This window comes from Rhinoderma darwinii, chromosome 3, assembly GCF_050947455.1.
Source record: "Rhinoderma darwinii isolate aRhiDar2 chromosome 3, aRhiDar2.hap1, whole genome shotgun sequence".
In the NCBI taxonomy this organism is placed as follows: domain Eukaryota; kingdom Metazoa; phylum Chordata; class Amphibia; order Anura; family Rhinodermatidae; genus Rhinoderma; species Rhinoderma darwinii.
The window spans coordinates 413,302,004-413,319,579 of NC_134689.1; the positions used below are offsets into that span (position 1 = coordinate 413,302,004).

At 38.4% G+C, this 17,576-nt stretch overlaps 6 non-coding genes across 6 annotated transcripts; 2 read left to right on the plus strand and 4 right to left on the minus strand.

Moving 5' to 3' along the window:
* Window positions 1–2,812: 2,812 nt before the first annotated feature.
* TRNAS-UGA (transfer RNA serine (anticodon UGA)) lies at window positions 2,813–2,894 on the minus strand. The gene has a single exon. It is a non-coding gene; the product is annotated as a tRNA-Ser (tRNA).
* Window positions 2,895–6,372: 3,478 nt separating this feature from the next.
* On the plus strand, window positions 6,373–6,444 carry TRNAE-UUC (transfer RNA glutamic acid (anticodon UUC)). The gene has a single exon. It is a non-coding gene; the product is annotated as a tRNA-Glu (tRNA).
* A 4,061-nt stretch (window positions 6,445–10,505) lies between these two features.
* Window positions 10,506–10,578, minus strand: TRNAM-CAU (transfer RNA methionine (anticodon CAU)). Its single transcript has one exon. It is a non-coding gene; the product is annotated as a tRNA-Met (tRNA).
* A 2,942-nt stretch (window positions 10,579–13,520) lies between these two features.
* On the minus strand, window positions 13,521–13,593 carry TRNAM-CAU (transfer RNA methionine (anticodon CAU)). Its single transcript has one exon. It is a non-coding gene; the product is annotated as a tRNA-Met (tRNA).
* A 1,378-nt stretch (window positions 13,594–14,971) lies between these two features.
* On the minus strand, window positions 14,972–15,044 carry TRNAM-CAU (transfer RNA methionine (anticodon CAU)). The gene has a single exon. It is a non-coding gene; the product is annotated as a tRNA-Met (tRNA).
* Window positions 15,045–15,155: 111 nt separating this feature from the next.
* Window positions 15,156–15,227, plus strand: TRNAE-UUC (transfer RNA glutamic acid (anticodon UUC)). The gene has a single exon. It is a non-coding gene; the product is annotated as a tRNA-Glu (tRNA).
* Window positions 15,228–17,576: the final 2,349 nt, after the last annotated feature.

Genomic DNA, 17,576 nt, shown 5'->3' on the forward strand with positions numbered 1-17,576 from the left:
GTCACCCTATTTTGGAATCTACACCCCTCAAGGAATTTTTCTAGGGGTATAGTGAGCATTTTGGCCCCTCAGGATCTTTTTTAGAGCTAGGGTGACCAAAAAACAGCGATTTTGGCGCTTTAAATTCTTTATTTATTACAGCGTTCACCGTGCGCAATAAATTATGTTTTCATTTATTCTGCCGGTCGGTACGATTACGCCGATACCATATGTGTATAGTTTTTTTTTAGTTTTGCAGCGTTTGCACAATAAAATGAAGTTTCTATAAAATAATTTATTTTCTGGGACACGCTATTCTGAGCCGTAACTTTTTTATTTTTTTGTCAAAAAAGCTGTGGGAGGTCTTGTTTTTTGCGGGACGGGTTGTAGTTTTTATTGGTACCATTTTGGGGTAAATGCAACTTTTTGATCACTTTTTATTCTATATCTTGGGAGGGGTGGTGACCAAAAAATAGCGATGCTGACAGTTTTCAGTTTATTTTGTTTGCGGCGTTCACCGTGCGGAAAAATTAACATTATAGTTTCATAGATTGGGTCGTTACGAACACGGTGATACCAAATATGTGTACTTTTTTTTAACGTTTTCATTTTTTCCCTATAATAAATGACTTATTATAGGAAAACAAAACCTTTTATTTTTACACTTTTATAAAACATTTTTATTAACTTTTTTTTACTTTTTACACTTTATATTTTTGTTTATTAACTTTTCTTTTACTTTTTACACTTTATCTTTTTGACCTGCAGCTTTGATCGCTGCTAGAATACATTACACTACCTAGGTAGTGTAATGTATTCCAACTGTCAGTGTGACGTCACAGTCACTCTGACAGTTGGTCTACGAGGATCAGCAGAGGCTGATCCTCATAGGCTGACATACATGGCAGACCTGGGGGCCGTTGTCTGGCCCCCAGGTGCCATCACAAGCATCAGAAGCCCCCACGATTGCATGGGGGCTGCTGATGCGCTACAAACCCGCTACATGCGGAGATCGCAATCGAGCCCCGCATGTAACGGGTTAATTGCCGAAATCAGCGGCGATGAGCCGCTGATCGGCAACACTGGAGAATGTCAGCTGTCGGGGACAGCTGATCTCCAAGTTCCCGATGCACACTGTCGCCGACCAGTTGTTCCTGATGGGCTTCTGTCCATGGCAGACCCGGAAGCCATTGTTTGGCTTCCGTTTGCCATACTAACTATCGGCAGACCCCGCGATTTCGGACGGGGGTCTGCCGATATGTTAGAAACCCCTAAAATTCGGCGATTGCACCCGATCGCCGAATTTAAGGGGTTAATGCGCCAAAATCAGCGGCAAAGGACCGCTGGCCGGCAAGAGGGGAGTGTCAGCTGTTGGCGACAGCTGACCTCCTGGTTCCCGGTGCACACTGTCGCCGACAGTGTGCACCGGGATTAACTGTACGTCCTCGTGCGGGAAGTAACTTCCCGTAACGACGGACAGTTACGTCCTGGTGCGGATAGGGGTTAAAGCGCCTGTCTAGTAAACAGGAGATCCTGAGTTCAAATCTCAGCAGTGCCTTGCTATTTGTTGCTTTAGTTTATTCACTTGTTTATTATTTAAGTTTACATAACTAAAGTATATGATGAATCAAATTCTTTATAGGCAATTAAAAATCTATCGGGTTTTTCATTGGTGACAGAGACCCCATGAATGTCATTGAGTTTTCTATAAGTAGTAAGTTCAATACAAAGTAATTATAGACCAGTAAGCTTAACATCCATTGTGGGAAAAACTTTTGAAGAGCTCTTAAAGGGACTATGTTACCAGTTTATCAGGTCCCTAACTCCTAACTAGTCTAATAGGTGCTTTGCTGCTGATAACTACAAGGTGATTTGTAGTAAAAAAAAATGTTTATTATTTGCAAAATTATGAGCATTTTCTAAATATGTAATTTAGCCTTTATTAGACATCTGGGAGGTAACAGCAGCAATTCTCCTGAGGTGGAGCTGACTCTCAGCATCTGATGCTGTCCTATCAGCATGAAGTTGCTTCACACACATTGTGAAACTCAAGCTAGAGGGAAGGGGGATCAATTCAAACAGCCATATCTCGGGCTGTGGGCCACCTAAAATGGTGGCATTTGAAAGACTGGATTCTACTCTTTCATATGACACCAAAAAAGCACAGTTCTAGCTGTGACAGAACCGAAGATATCACCTGTTGAAAACACAGTCGGGAATGGACGCAGTGTACTATATGATCACACTGTGTTGCTGGACAGGGAAGGGGGAGAAGTTGTATGCTGATTGGACAGCGTCATACAGAAAGCATTAGCTGCCCAGAGTAAAAAGGAGTCATCTCCTATTTGGCTATTAGAGCTACATTAGTATATATAAATAAATGCTCATAACTTTGCAAATAAACGTTTTTTTAAAAAAAACAACAAATCACACTGTAGTTATCAGCATCATAGCGCCTATTAGGCTAGTTAGGAAATTGGGAATTGATAAACTGGTGACAGAGTCCATTTAAGGGACTATATACAGGAGTATGTGACAGAAAATAGTATTATAATTGACAGCAAGCAGAGATTTACTAAGGACAGAAGTTGTCCAACCAACCTGATTTGTTTTTATCAAGAGGAAAATAAAAGTCTGGACAAATGGGATGCTGTAGTTATAGTGATTTATACTCTAAATATTGCTCGCTTTTCAGAGTTGTAAGCCAGGGGCACAGCTGGAACCACTATTATTAATGTAATTAATCAGTGATAAAGAGGATGGAATTAAAATAACTCTTTCTATAGGTGACAAACTTTAATATGTTTCTGGAAGTTCTCTTCTTAAAATAGAACGTTGTGAACAGGACTTGAACCTGTGCAGGGAGACCCCATTGGATTTCAAATCCAACGCCTTAACCACTCGGCCATCACAACTTATGTACCCTGACTGTTAAGACTTCTGGCAACTACACCTAAGGGGCTAGCCTAAAATATGAGATCAGTCTTTTGCTCTGAACTGAGCTGTGTGGTAGGACACCGTGAGAAGAAAAGTGCTTTGGTGCTGTGGCTTAGTTGGTTAACCCCTTTAGGACACAGCCTGTTTTGGCCTTGTGGCACAGCCTATTTTTTCAAATCTGACATGTGTCACTTTATGTGGTAATAACTCCGGAATGCTTTTACCTATCCAAGCGATTCTGAGATTGTTTTCTCGTGACATATTGTATATATATATATATTTTCTTTATTCCCACTTTTTCTTAGTCCATGACTCATTATACTTAATAACTGCTCCCATATGGTCTAGCGGTTAGGATTCCTGGTTTTCACCCAGCTTGCCCGGTTTTGACTCCCGGTATGGGAAAGAACCTTTTACTAGTCTTGCACTTTCAAAGGTTGAGCGTTATAGGATAAAAGTGCTCTTTGTGGCCATAAATTCTAACTTATCTTTGTTTACCCATTCCTCCTCTTTTCACCAGATTATATTTGAGCTTAGAAACTCAAATAATTACTATTGTTCCCTTCTCACTCCAAGTCAACAACCCCTTTATCCTGTCAGTTTGGCTCATTTTCCTTTTTTTAATGAACTAGTTTCGCCAATAAATAAGAAACCATCAGACTATTTCACCAAATCTGATTGGGACTTTGCTTTAATATTGTTTCTTTTTAGGCAAGATCCTATTTTGGATTTAAAGCTCAAATCATTCCCATCTCTTCTACTCACTCAAAAATGACAAGGAAATCAACAACACTTTCCTCATATATTAAAAACGTTTCGGCAGAAAAACCCGATTTCCTGCATGAATGGAGGACGACAAAAACTCACTGAACAGTGCCTCGTGTGAGGATCGAACTCACGACCTTCAGATTATGAGACTGACACGCTTCCTACTGTGCTAACGAGGCAACCACCAGATGTTTGTAGACAAGCTCAAAGCGGCAAAATGAAAATATATATATATATTTTCTTTATTCCCACTTTTTCTTAGTCCATGACTCATTATACTTAATAACTGCTCCCATATGGTCTAGCGGTTAGGATTCCTGGTTTTCACCCAGCTTGCCTGGGTTCGACTCCCGGTATGGGAAAAAAAACTTTTACTAGTCTTGCACTTTCAAAGGTTGAGCGTTATAGGATAAAAGTGCTCTTTGTGGCCATAAATTCAAACTTATCTTTGTTTACCCATTCCTCCTCTTTTCACCAGATTATATTTAAGCTTGAAAACTCAAATAATGCCTATTGTTACCTTCTCACTCCAAGTCAACAACCCCTTTATCCTGTCAGTTTGGCTCATTTTCCTTTTTTTAATGAACTAGTTTCGCCAATAAATAAGAAACCATCAGACTATTTCACCAAATCTGATTGGGACTTTGCTTTAATATTGTTTCTTTTTAGGCAAGATCCTATTTTGGATTTAAAGCTCAAATCATTCCCATCTCTTCTACTCACTCAAAAATGACAAGGAAATCAACAACACTTTCCTCATATATTAAAAACGTTTGGGCAGAAAAACCCGATTTCCTGCATGAATGGAGGAAGACAAAAACTCACCGAACAGTGCCTCGTGTGAGGATCGAACTCACGACCTTCAGATTATGAGACTGACACGCTTCCTACTGTGCTAACGAGGCAACCACGAGATGTTTGTAGACAAGCTCAAAGCGGCAAAATGAAAATATATATATATATTTTCTTTATTCCCACTTTTTCTTAGTCCATGACTCATTATACTTAATAACTGCTCCCATATGGGTTTGCGGTTAGGATTCCTGGTTTTCACCCATGTGGCCCGGCTTTGACTCCCAGTATGGGAAAAAACCTTTTACACTTTCAAAGGTTGAGCGTTATAGGATAAAAGTGCTCTTTGTGGCCATAAATTCTAACTTATCTTTGTTTACCCATTCCTCCTCTTTTCACCAGATTATATTTGAGCTTGAAAACTCAAATAATTCCTATTGTTCCCTTCTCACTCCAAGTCAACAACCCCTTTATCCTGTCAGTTTGGCTAATTTTCCTTTTTTTAATGAACTAGTTTCGCCAATAAATAAGAAACCATCAGACTATTTCACCCAATCTGATTGGGACTTTGCTTTAATATTGTTTCTTTTTAGGCAAGATCCTATTTTGGATTTAAAGCTCAAATCATTCCCATCTCTTCTACTCACTCAAAAATGACAAGGAAATCAACAACACTTTCCTCATATATTAAAAACGTTTCGGCAGAAAAACCCGATTTCCTGCATGAATGGAGGAAGACAAAAACTCACTGAACTGTGCCTCGTGTGAGGATCGAACTCACGACTTTCAGATTATGAGACTGACACGCTTCCTACTGCGCTAAAGTGGCAACCACCAGATATTTGTAGACAAGCTCAAAGCGGCAAAATGAAAAAAAATATATACATTTTCTTTATTCCCACTTTTTCTTAGTCCATGACTCATTATACTTAATAACTGCTCTAGCGGTTAGGATTCCTGGTTTTCACCCAGGTGGCCTGGGTTCGACTCCCGGTGTGAGAAAAAATGTTTTACTAGTCTTGCACTTTCAAAGGTTGAGCATTATAGGATAAAAGTGCTTTTTGTGGCCATAAATTCTAACTTATCTTTGTTTACCCATTCCTCCTCTTTTCACCAGATTATATTTGAGCTTGAAAACTCAAATAATTCCTATTGTTCCCTTCTCACTCCAAGTCAACAACCCCTTTATCCTGTCAGTTTGGCTAATTTTCCTTTTTTCAATGAACTAGTTTCGCCAATAAATAAGTACAGTAAAAAATTGTGTAGTACCGTGTTAGCCAGAGACAATATGAAATGTTAAATACTTTTGTGTCAAAAAAGACAAAAGTATAATAGGTATGATACCTTTATTGGCTAACCATAAAAGTTCTATATGCAAGCTTTCAGAGCTTGCATATAGAACTTTTATGGTTAGCCAATAAAGGTATCATACCTATTATACTTTTGTCTTTTTTGACACAAAAGTATTTAACAGCCAATAAATAAGAAACCATCAGACTATTTCACCCAATCTGATTGGGACTTTGCTTTAATATTGTTTCTTTTTAGGCAAGATCCTATTTTGGATTTAAAGCTCAAATCATTCCCATCTCTTCTACTCACTCAAAAATGACAAGGAAATCAACAACACTTTCCTCATATATAAAAAATGTTTCGGCAGAAAAACCCGATTTCCTGCATGAATGGAGGAAGACAAAAACTCACTGAATAGTGCCTCGTGTGTGGATCTAACTCACGACCTTCAGATTATTAGACTGACACGCTTCCTACTGCGCTAACGAGGCAACCACCAGATGTTTGTAGACAAGCTCAAAGCGGCAAAATGAAAAAAATATATATACATTTTCTTTATTCCCACTTTTTCTTAGTCCATGACTCATTTTACTTAATAACTGCTCCCATATGGTCTAGCGGTTAGGATTCCTGGTTTTCACCCATGTTGCCCGGGTTCGACTCCCGGTATGGGAAAAAACCTTTTACTAGTCTTGCACTTTCAAAGGTTGAGCGTTATAGGATAAAAGTGCTCTTTGTGGCCATAAATTCTAATTTATCTTTGTTTACCCATTCCTCCTCTTTTCACCAGATCCTATTTGAGCTTGAAAACTCAAATAATTCCTATTGTTCCCTTCTCACTCCAAGTCAACAACCCCTTTATCCTGTCAGTTTGGCTCATTTTCCTTTTTTTAATGAACTAGTTTCGCCAATAAATAAGAAACCATCAGACTATTTCACCCAATCTGATTGGAACTTTGCTTTAATATTGTTTCTTTTTAGGCAAGATCCTATTTTGGATTTAAAGCTCAAATCATTCCAGTCTCTTCTACTCACTCAAAAATGACAAGGAAATCAACAACACTTTCCTCATATATTAAAAACGTTTCGGCAGAAAAACCAGATTTCCTGCATGAATGCACACTGAACAGTGCCTCGTGTGAGGATCAAACTCACGACCTTCAGATTATTAGACTGACACGCTTCCTACTGCGCTAACGAGGCAACCACCAGATGTTTGTAGACAAGCTCAAAGCGGCAAAATGAAAAAATATATATAAATTTTCTTTATTCCCACTTTTTCTTAGTCCATGACTCATTTTACTTAATAACTGCTTCCATATGGTCTAGCGGTTAGGATTCCTGGTTTTCACCCAGGTGACCTGGGTTTGACTCCCGGTATGGGAAATAACCTTTTACTAGTCTTGCATTTTCAAAGGTTGAGCGTTATAGGATAAAAGTGCTCTTTGTGGCCATAAATTCTAACTTATCTTTGTTTACCCATTCCTCCTCTTTTCACCAGATCCTATTTGACCTTGAAAACTCAAATAATTCCTATTGTTCCCTTCTCACTCCAAGTCAACAACCCCTTTATCCTGTCAGTTTGGCTTATTTTCCTTTTTATAATGAACTAGTTTCGCCAATAAATAAGAAACCATCAGACTATTTCACCCAATCTGATTGGGACTTTGCTTTAATATTGTTTCTTTTTAGGCAAAATCCTATTTTGGATTTAAAGCTCAAATCATTCCCATCTCTTCTACTCACTCAAAAATGACAAGGAAATCAACAACACTTTCCTCATATATTAAAAACGTTTCGGCAGAAAAACCAGATTTCCTTCATGAATGGAGGAAGACAAAAACTCACTGAACAGTGCCTCGTGTGAGGATCGAACTCACGACCTTCAGATTATTAGACTGACACGCTTCCTACTGCGCTAACGAGGCAACCACCAGATGTTTGTAGACAAGCTCAAAGCGGCAAAATGAAAAAATATATATACATTTTCATTATTCCCACTTTTTCTTAGTCCATGACTCATTTTACTTAATAACTGCTTCCATATGGTCTAGCGGTTAGGATTCCTGGTTTTCACCCAGGTGACCTGGGTTCGACTCCCGGTATGGGAAATAACCTTTTACTAGTCTTGCATTTTCAAAGGTTGAGCGTTATAGGATAAAAGTGCTCTTTGTGGCCATAAATTCTAACTTATCTTTGTTTACCCATTCCTCCTCTTTTCACCAGATCCTATTTGAGCTTGAAAACTCAAATAATTCCTATTGTTCCCTTCTCACTCCAAGTCAACAACCCCTTTATCCTGTCAGTTTGGCTTATTTTCCTTTTTATAATGAACTAGTTTCGCCAATAAATAAGAAACCATCAGACTATTTCACCCAATCTGATTGGGACTTTGCTTTAATATTGTTTCTTTTTAGGCAAGATCCTATTTTGGATTTAAAGCTCAAATCATTCCCATCTCTTCTACTCACTCAAAAATGACAAGGAAATCAACAACACTTTCCTCATATATTAAAAACGTTTCGGCAGAAAAACCCGATTTCCTGCATGAATGGAGGAAGACAAAAACTCACTGAACAGTGCCTCGTGTGAGGATCGAACTCACGACCTTCAGATTATTAGACTGACACGCTTCCTACTGCGCTAACGAGGCAACCACCAGATGTTTGTAGACAAGCTCAAAGCGGCAAAATGAAAAAATATATATACATTTTCATTATTCCCACTTTTTCTTAGTCCATGACTCATTTTACTTAATAACTGCTTCCATATGGTCTAGCGGTTAGGATTCCTGGTTTTCACCCAGGTGACCTGGGTTCGACTCCCGGTATGGGAAATAACCTTTTACTAGTCTTGCATTTTCAAAGGTTGAGCGTTATAGGATAAAAGTGCTCTTTGTGGCCATAAATTCTAACTTATCTTTGTTTACCCATTCCTCCTCTTTTCACCAGATCCTATTTGAGCTTGAAAACTCAAATAATTCCTATTGTTCCCTTCTCACTCCAAGTCAACAACCCCTTTATCCTGTCAGTTTGGCTTATTTTCCTTTTTATAATGAACTAGTTTCGCCAATAAATAAGAAACCATCAGACTATTTCACCCAATCTGATTGGGACTTTGCTTTAATATTGTTTCTTTTTAGGCAAGATCCTATTTTGGATTTAAAGCTCAAATCATTCCCATCTCTTCTACTCACTCAAAAATGACAAGGAAATCAACAACACTTTCCTCATATATTAAAAACGTTTCGGCAGAAAAACCAGATTTCCTTCATGAATGGAGGAAGACAAAAACTCACTGAACAGTGCCTCGTGTGAGGATCGAACTCACGACCTTCAGATTATTAGACTGACACGCTTCCTACTGCGCTAACGAGGCAACCACCAGATGTTTGTAGACAAGCTCAAAGCGGCAAAATGAAAAAATATATATACATTTTCATTATTCCCACTTTTTCTTAGTCCATGACTCATTTTACTTAATAACTGCTTCCATATGGTCTAGCGGTTAGGATTCCTGGTTTTCACCCAGGTGACCTGGGTTCGACTCCCGGTATGGGAAATAACCTTTTGCATTTTCAAAGGTTGAGCGTTATAGGATAAAAGTGCTCTTTGTGGCCATAAATTCTAACTTATCTTTGTTTACCCATTCCTCCTCTTTTCACCAGATCCTATTTGAGCTTGAAAACTCAAATAATTCCTATTGTTCCCTTCTCACTCCAAGTCAACAACCCCTTTATCCTGTCAGTTTGGCTTATTTTCCTTTTTATAATGAACTAGTTTCGCCAATAAATAAGAAACCATCAGACTATTTCACCCAATCTGATTGGGACTTTGCTTTAATATTGTTTCTTTTTAGGCAAGATCCTATTTTGGATTTAAAGCTCAAATCATTCCCATCTCTTCTACTCACTCAAAAATGACAAGGAAATCAACAACACTTTCCTCATATATTAAAAACGTTTCGGCAGAAAAACCAGATTTCCTGCATGAATGGAGGAAGACAAAAACTCACTGAACAGTGCCTCGTGTGAGGATCGAACTCACGACCTTCAGATTATTAGACTGACACGCTTCCTACTGCGCTAACGAGGCAACCACCAGATGTTTGTAGACAAGCTCAAAGCGGCAAAATGAAAAAATATATATACATTTTCATTATTCCCACTTTTTCTTAGTCCATGACTCATTTTACTTAATAACTGCTTCCATATGGTCTAGCGGTTAGGATTCCTGGTTTTCACCCAGGTGACCTGGGTTCGACTCCCGGTATGGGAAATAACCTTTTGCATTTTCAAAGGTTGAGCGTTATAGGATAAAAGTGCTCTTTGTGGCCATAAATTCTAACTTATCTTTGTTTACCCATTCCTCCTCTTTTCACCAGATCCTATTTGAGCTTGAAACTCAAATAATTCCTATTGTTCCCTTCTCACTCCAAGTCAACAACCCCTTTATCCTGTCAGTTTGGCTAATTTTCCTTTTTTTAATGAACTAGTTTCGCCAATAAATAAGAAACCATCAGACTATTTCACCCAATCTGATTGGGACTTTGCTTTAATATTGTTTCTTTTTAGGTAAAATCCTATTTTGGATTTAAAGCTCAAATCATTCCCATCTCTTCTACTCACTCAAAAATGACAAGGAAATCAACAACACTTTCCTCATATATTAAAAACGTTTCGGCAGAAAAACCCGATTTCCTGCATGAATGGAGGAAGACAAAAACTCACTGAACAGTGCCTCGTGTGAGGATCGAACTCACGACCTTCAGATTATGAGACTGACACGCTTCCTACTGCGCTAACGAGGCAACCACCAGATGTTTGTAGACAAGCTCAAAGCGGCAAAATGAAAAAAAATATATAAATTTTCTTTATTCCCACTTTTTCTTAGTCCATGACTCATTTTACTTAATAACTGCTTCCATATGGTCTAGCGGTTAGGATTCCTGGTTTTCACCCAGATGGCCTGGGTTCGACTCCCGGTATGGGAAATAACCTTTTACTAGTCTTGCATTTGCAAAGGTTGAGCGTTATAGGATAAAAGTGCTCTTTGTGGCCATAAATTCTAACTTATCTTTGTTTACCCATTCCTCCTCTTTTCACCAGATCCTATTTGAGCTTGAAAACTCAAATAATTCCTATTGTTCCCTTCTCACTCCAAGTCAACAACCCCTTTATCCTGTCAGTTTGGCTAATTTTCCTTTTTATAATGAACTAGTTTCGCCAATAAATAAGAAACCATCAGACTATTTCACCCAATCTGATTGGGACTTTGCTTTAATATTGTTTCTTTTTAGGCAAAATCCTATTTTGGATTTAAAGCTCAAATCATTCCCATCTCTTCTACTCACTCAAAAATGACAAGGAAATCAACAACACTTTCCTCATATATTAAAAACGTTTCGGCAGAAAAACCAGATTTCCTTCATGAATGGAGGAAGACAAAAACTCACTGAACAGTGCCTCGTGTGAGGATCGAACTCACGACCTTCAGATTATTAGACTGACACGCTTCCTACTGCGCTAACGAGGCAACCACCAGATGTTTGTAGACAAGCTCAAAGCGGCAAAATGAAAAAATATATATACATTTTCATTATTCCCACTTTTTCTTAGTCCATGACTCATTTTACTTAATAACTGCTTCCATATGGTCTAGCGGTTAGGATTCCTGGTTTTCACCCAGGTGACCTGGGTTCGACTCCCGGTATGGGAAATAACCTTTTGCATTTTCAAAGGTTGAGCGTTATAGGATAAAAGTGCTCTTTGTGGCCATAAATTCTAACTTATCTTTGTTTACCCATTCCTCCTCTTTTCACCAGATCCTATTTGAGCTTGAAAACTCAAATAATTCCTATTGTTCCCTTCTCACTCCAAGTCAACAACCCCTTTATCCTGTCAGTTTGGCTTATTTTCCTTTTTATAATGAACTAGTTTCGCCAATAAATAAGAAACCATCAGACTATTTCACCCAATCTGATTGGGACTTTGCTTTAATATTGTTTCTTTTTAGGCAAGATCCTATTTTGGATTTAAAGCTCAAATCATTCCCATCTCTTCTACTCACTCAAAAATGACAAGGAAATCAACAACACTTTCCTCATATATTAAAAACGTTTCGGCAGAAAAACCCGATTTCCTGCATGAATGGAGGAAGACAAAAACTCATTGAACAGTGCCTCGTGTGAGGATCGAACTCACGACCTTCAGATTATTAGACTGACACGCTTCCTACTGCGCTAACGAGGCAACCACCAGATGTTTGTAGACAAGCTCAAAGCGGCAAAATGAAAAAATATATATACATTTTCATTATTCCCACTTTTTCTTAGTCCATGACTCATTTTACTTAATAACTGCTTCCATATGGTCTAGCGGTTAGGATTCCTGGTTTTCACCCAGGTGACCTGGGTTCGACTCCCGGTATGGGAAATAACCTTTTGCATTTTCAAAGGTTGAGCGTTATAGGATAAAAGTGCTCTTTGTGGCCATAAATTCTAACTTATCTTTGTTTACCCATTCCTCCTCTTTTCACCAGATCCTATTTGAGCTTGAAAACTCAAATAATTCCTATTGTTCCCTTCTCACTCCAAGTCAACAACCCCTTTATCCTGTCAGTTTGGCTTATTTTCCTTTTTATAATGAACTAGTTTCGCCAATAAATAAGAAACCATCAGACTATTTCACCCAATCTGATTGGGACTTTGCTTTAATATTGTTTCTTTTTAGGCAAGATCCTATTTTGGATTTAAAGCTCAAATCATTCCCATCTCTTCTACTCACTCAAAAATGACAAGGAAATCAACAACACTTTCCTCATATATTAAAAACGTTTCGGCAGAAAAACCAGATTTCCTGCATGAATGGAGGAAGACAAAAACTCACTGAACAGTGCCTCGTGTGAGGATCGAACTCACGACCTTCAGATTATTAGACTGACACGCTTCCTACTGCGCTAACGAGGCAACCACCAGATGTTTGTAGACAAGCTCAAAGCGGCAAAATGAAAAAATATATATACATTTTCTTTATTCCCACTTTTTCTTAGTCCATGACTCATTATACTTAATAACTGCTCCCATATGGTCTAGCGGTTAGGATTCCTGGTTTTCACCCAGCTTGCCTGGGTTCGACTCCCGGTATGGGAAATAACCTTTTACTAGTCTTGCATTTTCAAAGGTTGAGCGTTATAGGATAAAAGTGCTCTTTGTGGCCATAAATTCTAACTTATCTTTGTTTACCCATTCCTCCTCTTTTCACCAGAACCTATTTGAGCTTGAAACTCAAATAATTCCTATTGTTCCCTTCTCACTCCAAGTCAACAACCCCTTTATCCTGTCAGTTTGGCCATAAATTCTAACTTATCTTTGTTTACCCATTCCTCCTCTTTTCACCAGATCCTATTTGAGCTTGAAACTCAAATAATTCCTATTGTTCCCTTCTCACTCCAAGTCAACAACCCCTTTATCCTGTCAGTTTGGCTAATTTTCCTTTTTTTAATGAACTAGTTTCGCCAATAAATAAGAAACCATCAGACTATTTCACCCAATCTGATTGGGACTTTGCTTTAATATTGTTTCTTTTTAGGTAAAATCCTATTTTGGATTTAAAGCTCAAATCATTCCCATCTCTTCTACTCACTCAAAAATGACAAGGAAATCAACAACACTTTCCTCATATATTAAAAACGTTTCGGCAGAAAAACCCGATTTCCTGCATGAATGGAGGAAGACAAAAACTCACTGAACAGTGCCTCGTGTGAGGATCGAACTCACGACCTTCAGATTATGAGACTGACACGCTTCCTACTGCGCTAACGAGGCAACCACCAGATGTTTGTAGACAAGCTCAAAGCGGCAAAATGAAAAAAAATATATAAATTTTCTTTATTCCCACTTTTTCTTAGTCCATGACTCATTTTACTTAATAACTGCTTCCATATGGTCTAGCGGTTAGGATTCCTGGTTTTCACCCAGATGGCCTGGGTTCGACTCCCGGTATGGGAAATAACCTTTTACTAGTCTTGCATTTGCAAAGGTTGAGCGTTATAGGATAAAAGTGCTCTTTGTGGCCATAAATTCTAACTTATCTTTGTTTACCCATTCCTCCTCTTTTCACCAGATCCTATTTGAGCTTGAAAACTCAAATAATTCCTATTGTTCCCTTCTCACTCCAAGTCAACAACCCCTTTATCCTGTCAGTTTGGCTAATTTTCCTTTTTTTAATGAACTAGTTTCGCCAATAAATAAGAAACCATCAGACTATTTCACCCAATCTGATTGGGACTTTGCTTTAATATTGTTTCTTTTTAGGTAAAATCCTATTTTGGATTTAAAGCTCAAATCATTCCCATCTCTTCTACTCACTCAAAAATGACAAGGAAATCAACAACACTTTCCTCATATATTAAAAACGTTTCGGCAGAAAAACCCGATTTCCTGCATGAATGGAGGAAGACAAAAACTCACTGAACAGTGCCTCGTGTGAGGATCGAACTCACGACCTTCAGATTATGAGACTGACACACTTCCTACTGCGCTAACGAGGCAACCACCAGATGTTTGTAGACAAGCTCAAAGCGGCAAAATGAAAAAATATATATACATTTTCTTTATTCCCACTTTTTCTTAGTCCATGACTCATTATACTTAATAACTGCTCCCATATGGTCTAGTGGTTAGGATTCTTGGTTTTCACCCAGGTGGCCCGGGTTCGACTCCCGGTAAGGGAAAAAACCTTTTACTAGTCTTGCACTTTCAAAGGTTGAGCGTTATAGGATAAAAGTGCTCTTTGTGGCCATAAATTCTAACTTATCTTTGTTTACCCATTCCTCCTCTTTTCACCAGATTATATTTGAGCTTGAAAACTCAAATAATTCCTATTGTTCCCTTCTCACTCCAAGTCAACAACCCCTTTATCCTGTCAGTTTGGCTAATTTTCCTTTTTTTAATGAACTAGTTTCGCCAATAAATAAGAAACCATCAGACTATTTCACCCAATCTGATTGGGACTTTGCTTTAATATTGTTTCTTTTTAGGCAAGATCCTATGTTGGATTTAAAGCTCAAATCATTCCCATCTCTTCTACTCACTCAAAAATGACAAGGAAATCAACAACACTTTCCTCATATATTAAAAACGTTTCGGCAGAAAAACCCAATTTCCTGCATGAATGGAGGAAGACAAAAACCTCACTGAACAGTGCCTCGTGTGAGGATCGAACTCACGACCTTCAGATTATGAGACTGACACGCTTCCTACTGCGCTAACGAGGCAACCACCAGATGTTTGCAGACAAGCTCAAAGCGGCAAAATGAAAAAATATATATACATTTTCTTTATTCCCACTTTTTCTTAGTCCATGACTCATTATACTTAATAACTGCTCCCATATGGTCTAGCGGTTAGGATTCCTGGTTTTCACCCAGGTGGCCCGGGTTCGACTCCTGGTATGGGAAAGAACCTTTCACTAGTCTTGCACTTTCAAAGGTTGAGCGTTATAGGATAAAAGTGCTCTTTGTGGCCATAAATTCTAACTTATCTTTGTTTACCCATTCCTCCTCTTTTCACCAGATCCTATTTGAGCTTGAAACTCAAATAATTCCTATTGTTCCCTTCTCACTCCAAGTCAACAACCCCTTTATCCTGTCAGTTTGGCTAATTTTCCTTTTTTTAACCCCTTAAGGACGCAGCCTAGTTTGGGCCTTAAGGCTCAGAGCCCATTTTTCAAATCTGACATATTTCACTTTATGTGGTAATAACGTCGGAATGCTTAAACCTATCCAAGCGATTCTGAGATTATTTTCTCGTGACACTTTGGGCTTCATGTTCGTGGTAAAATTTGGTCGATATATTCAGTCTTTATTTGTGAAAAATTGCAAAATTTAGAGAAAATTTACAAAAAATAGCATTTTTCAGAATTTAAATGCATCTGCTTGAAAAACAGACGGTTATACCACCCAAAATAGTTACTAGTTCACATTTCCCATATGTCTACTTAAGATTGGCATCGTTTTTTGAACATTATTTTATTTTTCTTGGACGTTGCAAGGCTTAGAACATAAACAGCAATTTCTCATATTCTTAAGAAAATTTCAAAAGCCTTTTTTTGAAGGTACCGGTTCAGTTCTGAAGTGGATTTGAGGGGCCTATGTATTAGAAACCCCCATAAAACACCCCATTTTAAAAACTAGACCCCTCAAAGTATTCAAAACAGCATATAGAAAGTTTACCTTGCCCTCTTACCCGGCAGGTACTGGCGGAATTGAACCCTCGCTTTAAAATGTACCAGGGACTCATCAATAGAAATACACTTCTCGGGGGTGTATGCTTGGGAAAACCGGGCACTGAAACGGTCTAATAGGGGTCTCCGTTTATACAAACGGTCAAAATGGGGTCATCTCGGGGTGGGCACGACTCATTATCAGTATAATGTGAGAAGCGAAGTATTGCCTCATTTATTTATTTTTTTAGGTTCCAGTTCAGTTCTGAAGTTGCTTTGAGGGGCCCATATATTAGAAACCCCTATCAAACACCCCATTTTAGAAACTAGACCCCTCAAAGTATTCACAACAGCATGTAGAAAGTTTATGAACCCTTTAGGTGTTTCACAGAAATTTAGAGCAAAGTAGAGGTGACATTTACTTTTTTTTTTTTGTCAGAAAATCCTCTTTATACCATTTTTTTTATAACACAAAAGGTTTTATCAGAGAAACGCAACTTAATACGTATTGCCCAGATTCTGCAGTTTAGAGAAATATCCCACACGTGGCCCTCGGGCCGGTAATGGACTGAAGCACCGGCCTCCGAAGCAAAAGAACACCTAGTGGATTTTGAGCCCTCTTTTTTATTAGGCACCATGTCCGGTTTGAAGGGGTCTTGTGGTGCCAAAACAGTGGAAAACCCCCAAAAGTGACCCCAATTTGGAAACTAGACCCCTTGAGGAATCCATTGCAGTTTTCATGTCATGCATGCGACTTTTTGATCAGTCTTTATTCTATTTTTATGTGGCGCGGTGACTAAAAAACCGCAATTCTACTATTGTTTTTTTGTTCTATTTTTTTCACAGCGTTCACCGTGCGCTATAAATGACACATTCACTTCATTCTGCGGGGCGATACGATTACGGCGATACCAGATGTTTATAGTTTTTTTATGTCTTATGGCGTTTGCACAATAAAATACGTTTTGTAAACAATCATTCACTTTTTGTGTTCCCTTATTCTAAGAGCCAGAACGTTTTTATTTTTCCTTCAAAAAAGCCGTGCGAGGACTTATTTTTTGCGTAACGAACTGTAGTTTCGATCAGTACCATTTTTCGGTACATGCGACTTTTTGATCTCTTTTTATTCCATTTTTTGGGAGGTGAAGTGACCAAACAATTGTGATTGTGGTGCGGTTTATTATTTATTTTTTTTACGGCGTTCACCGCGCGGGATAAATAACGAAATAATTTTGTAGTTCAGGCCGTTACGGACGCGGCGATACCAATTATGTATAGTTTATTTGTTTATTTATTTATTTATTTTAATAATAAAGACTGACAAGGGAAAAAGGGGGATTTTTACTTTTATTACTTTTAAAACTTTTATTTTCTTATTTTTACACAACTTTTTTTAACTTTTTTTTTACTTTTTTACTTTGTCCCATTAGGGGACTTGAGGGCAGGAGGTCCTGATCGCTATTCTAATACACTGCACTACATGCGTAGTGCAGTGTATTAGAACTGTCAGCTACTCACTGACAGCAAGCATAGTGGGTACTGACTCTGTCAGGACCCACTAGGCTTCCGTCTATGACATAGCCGG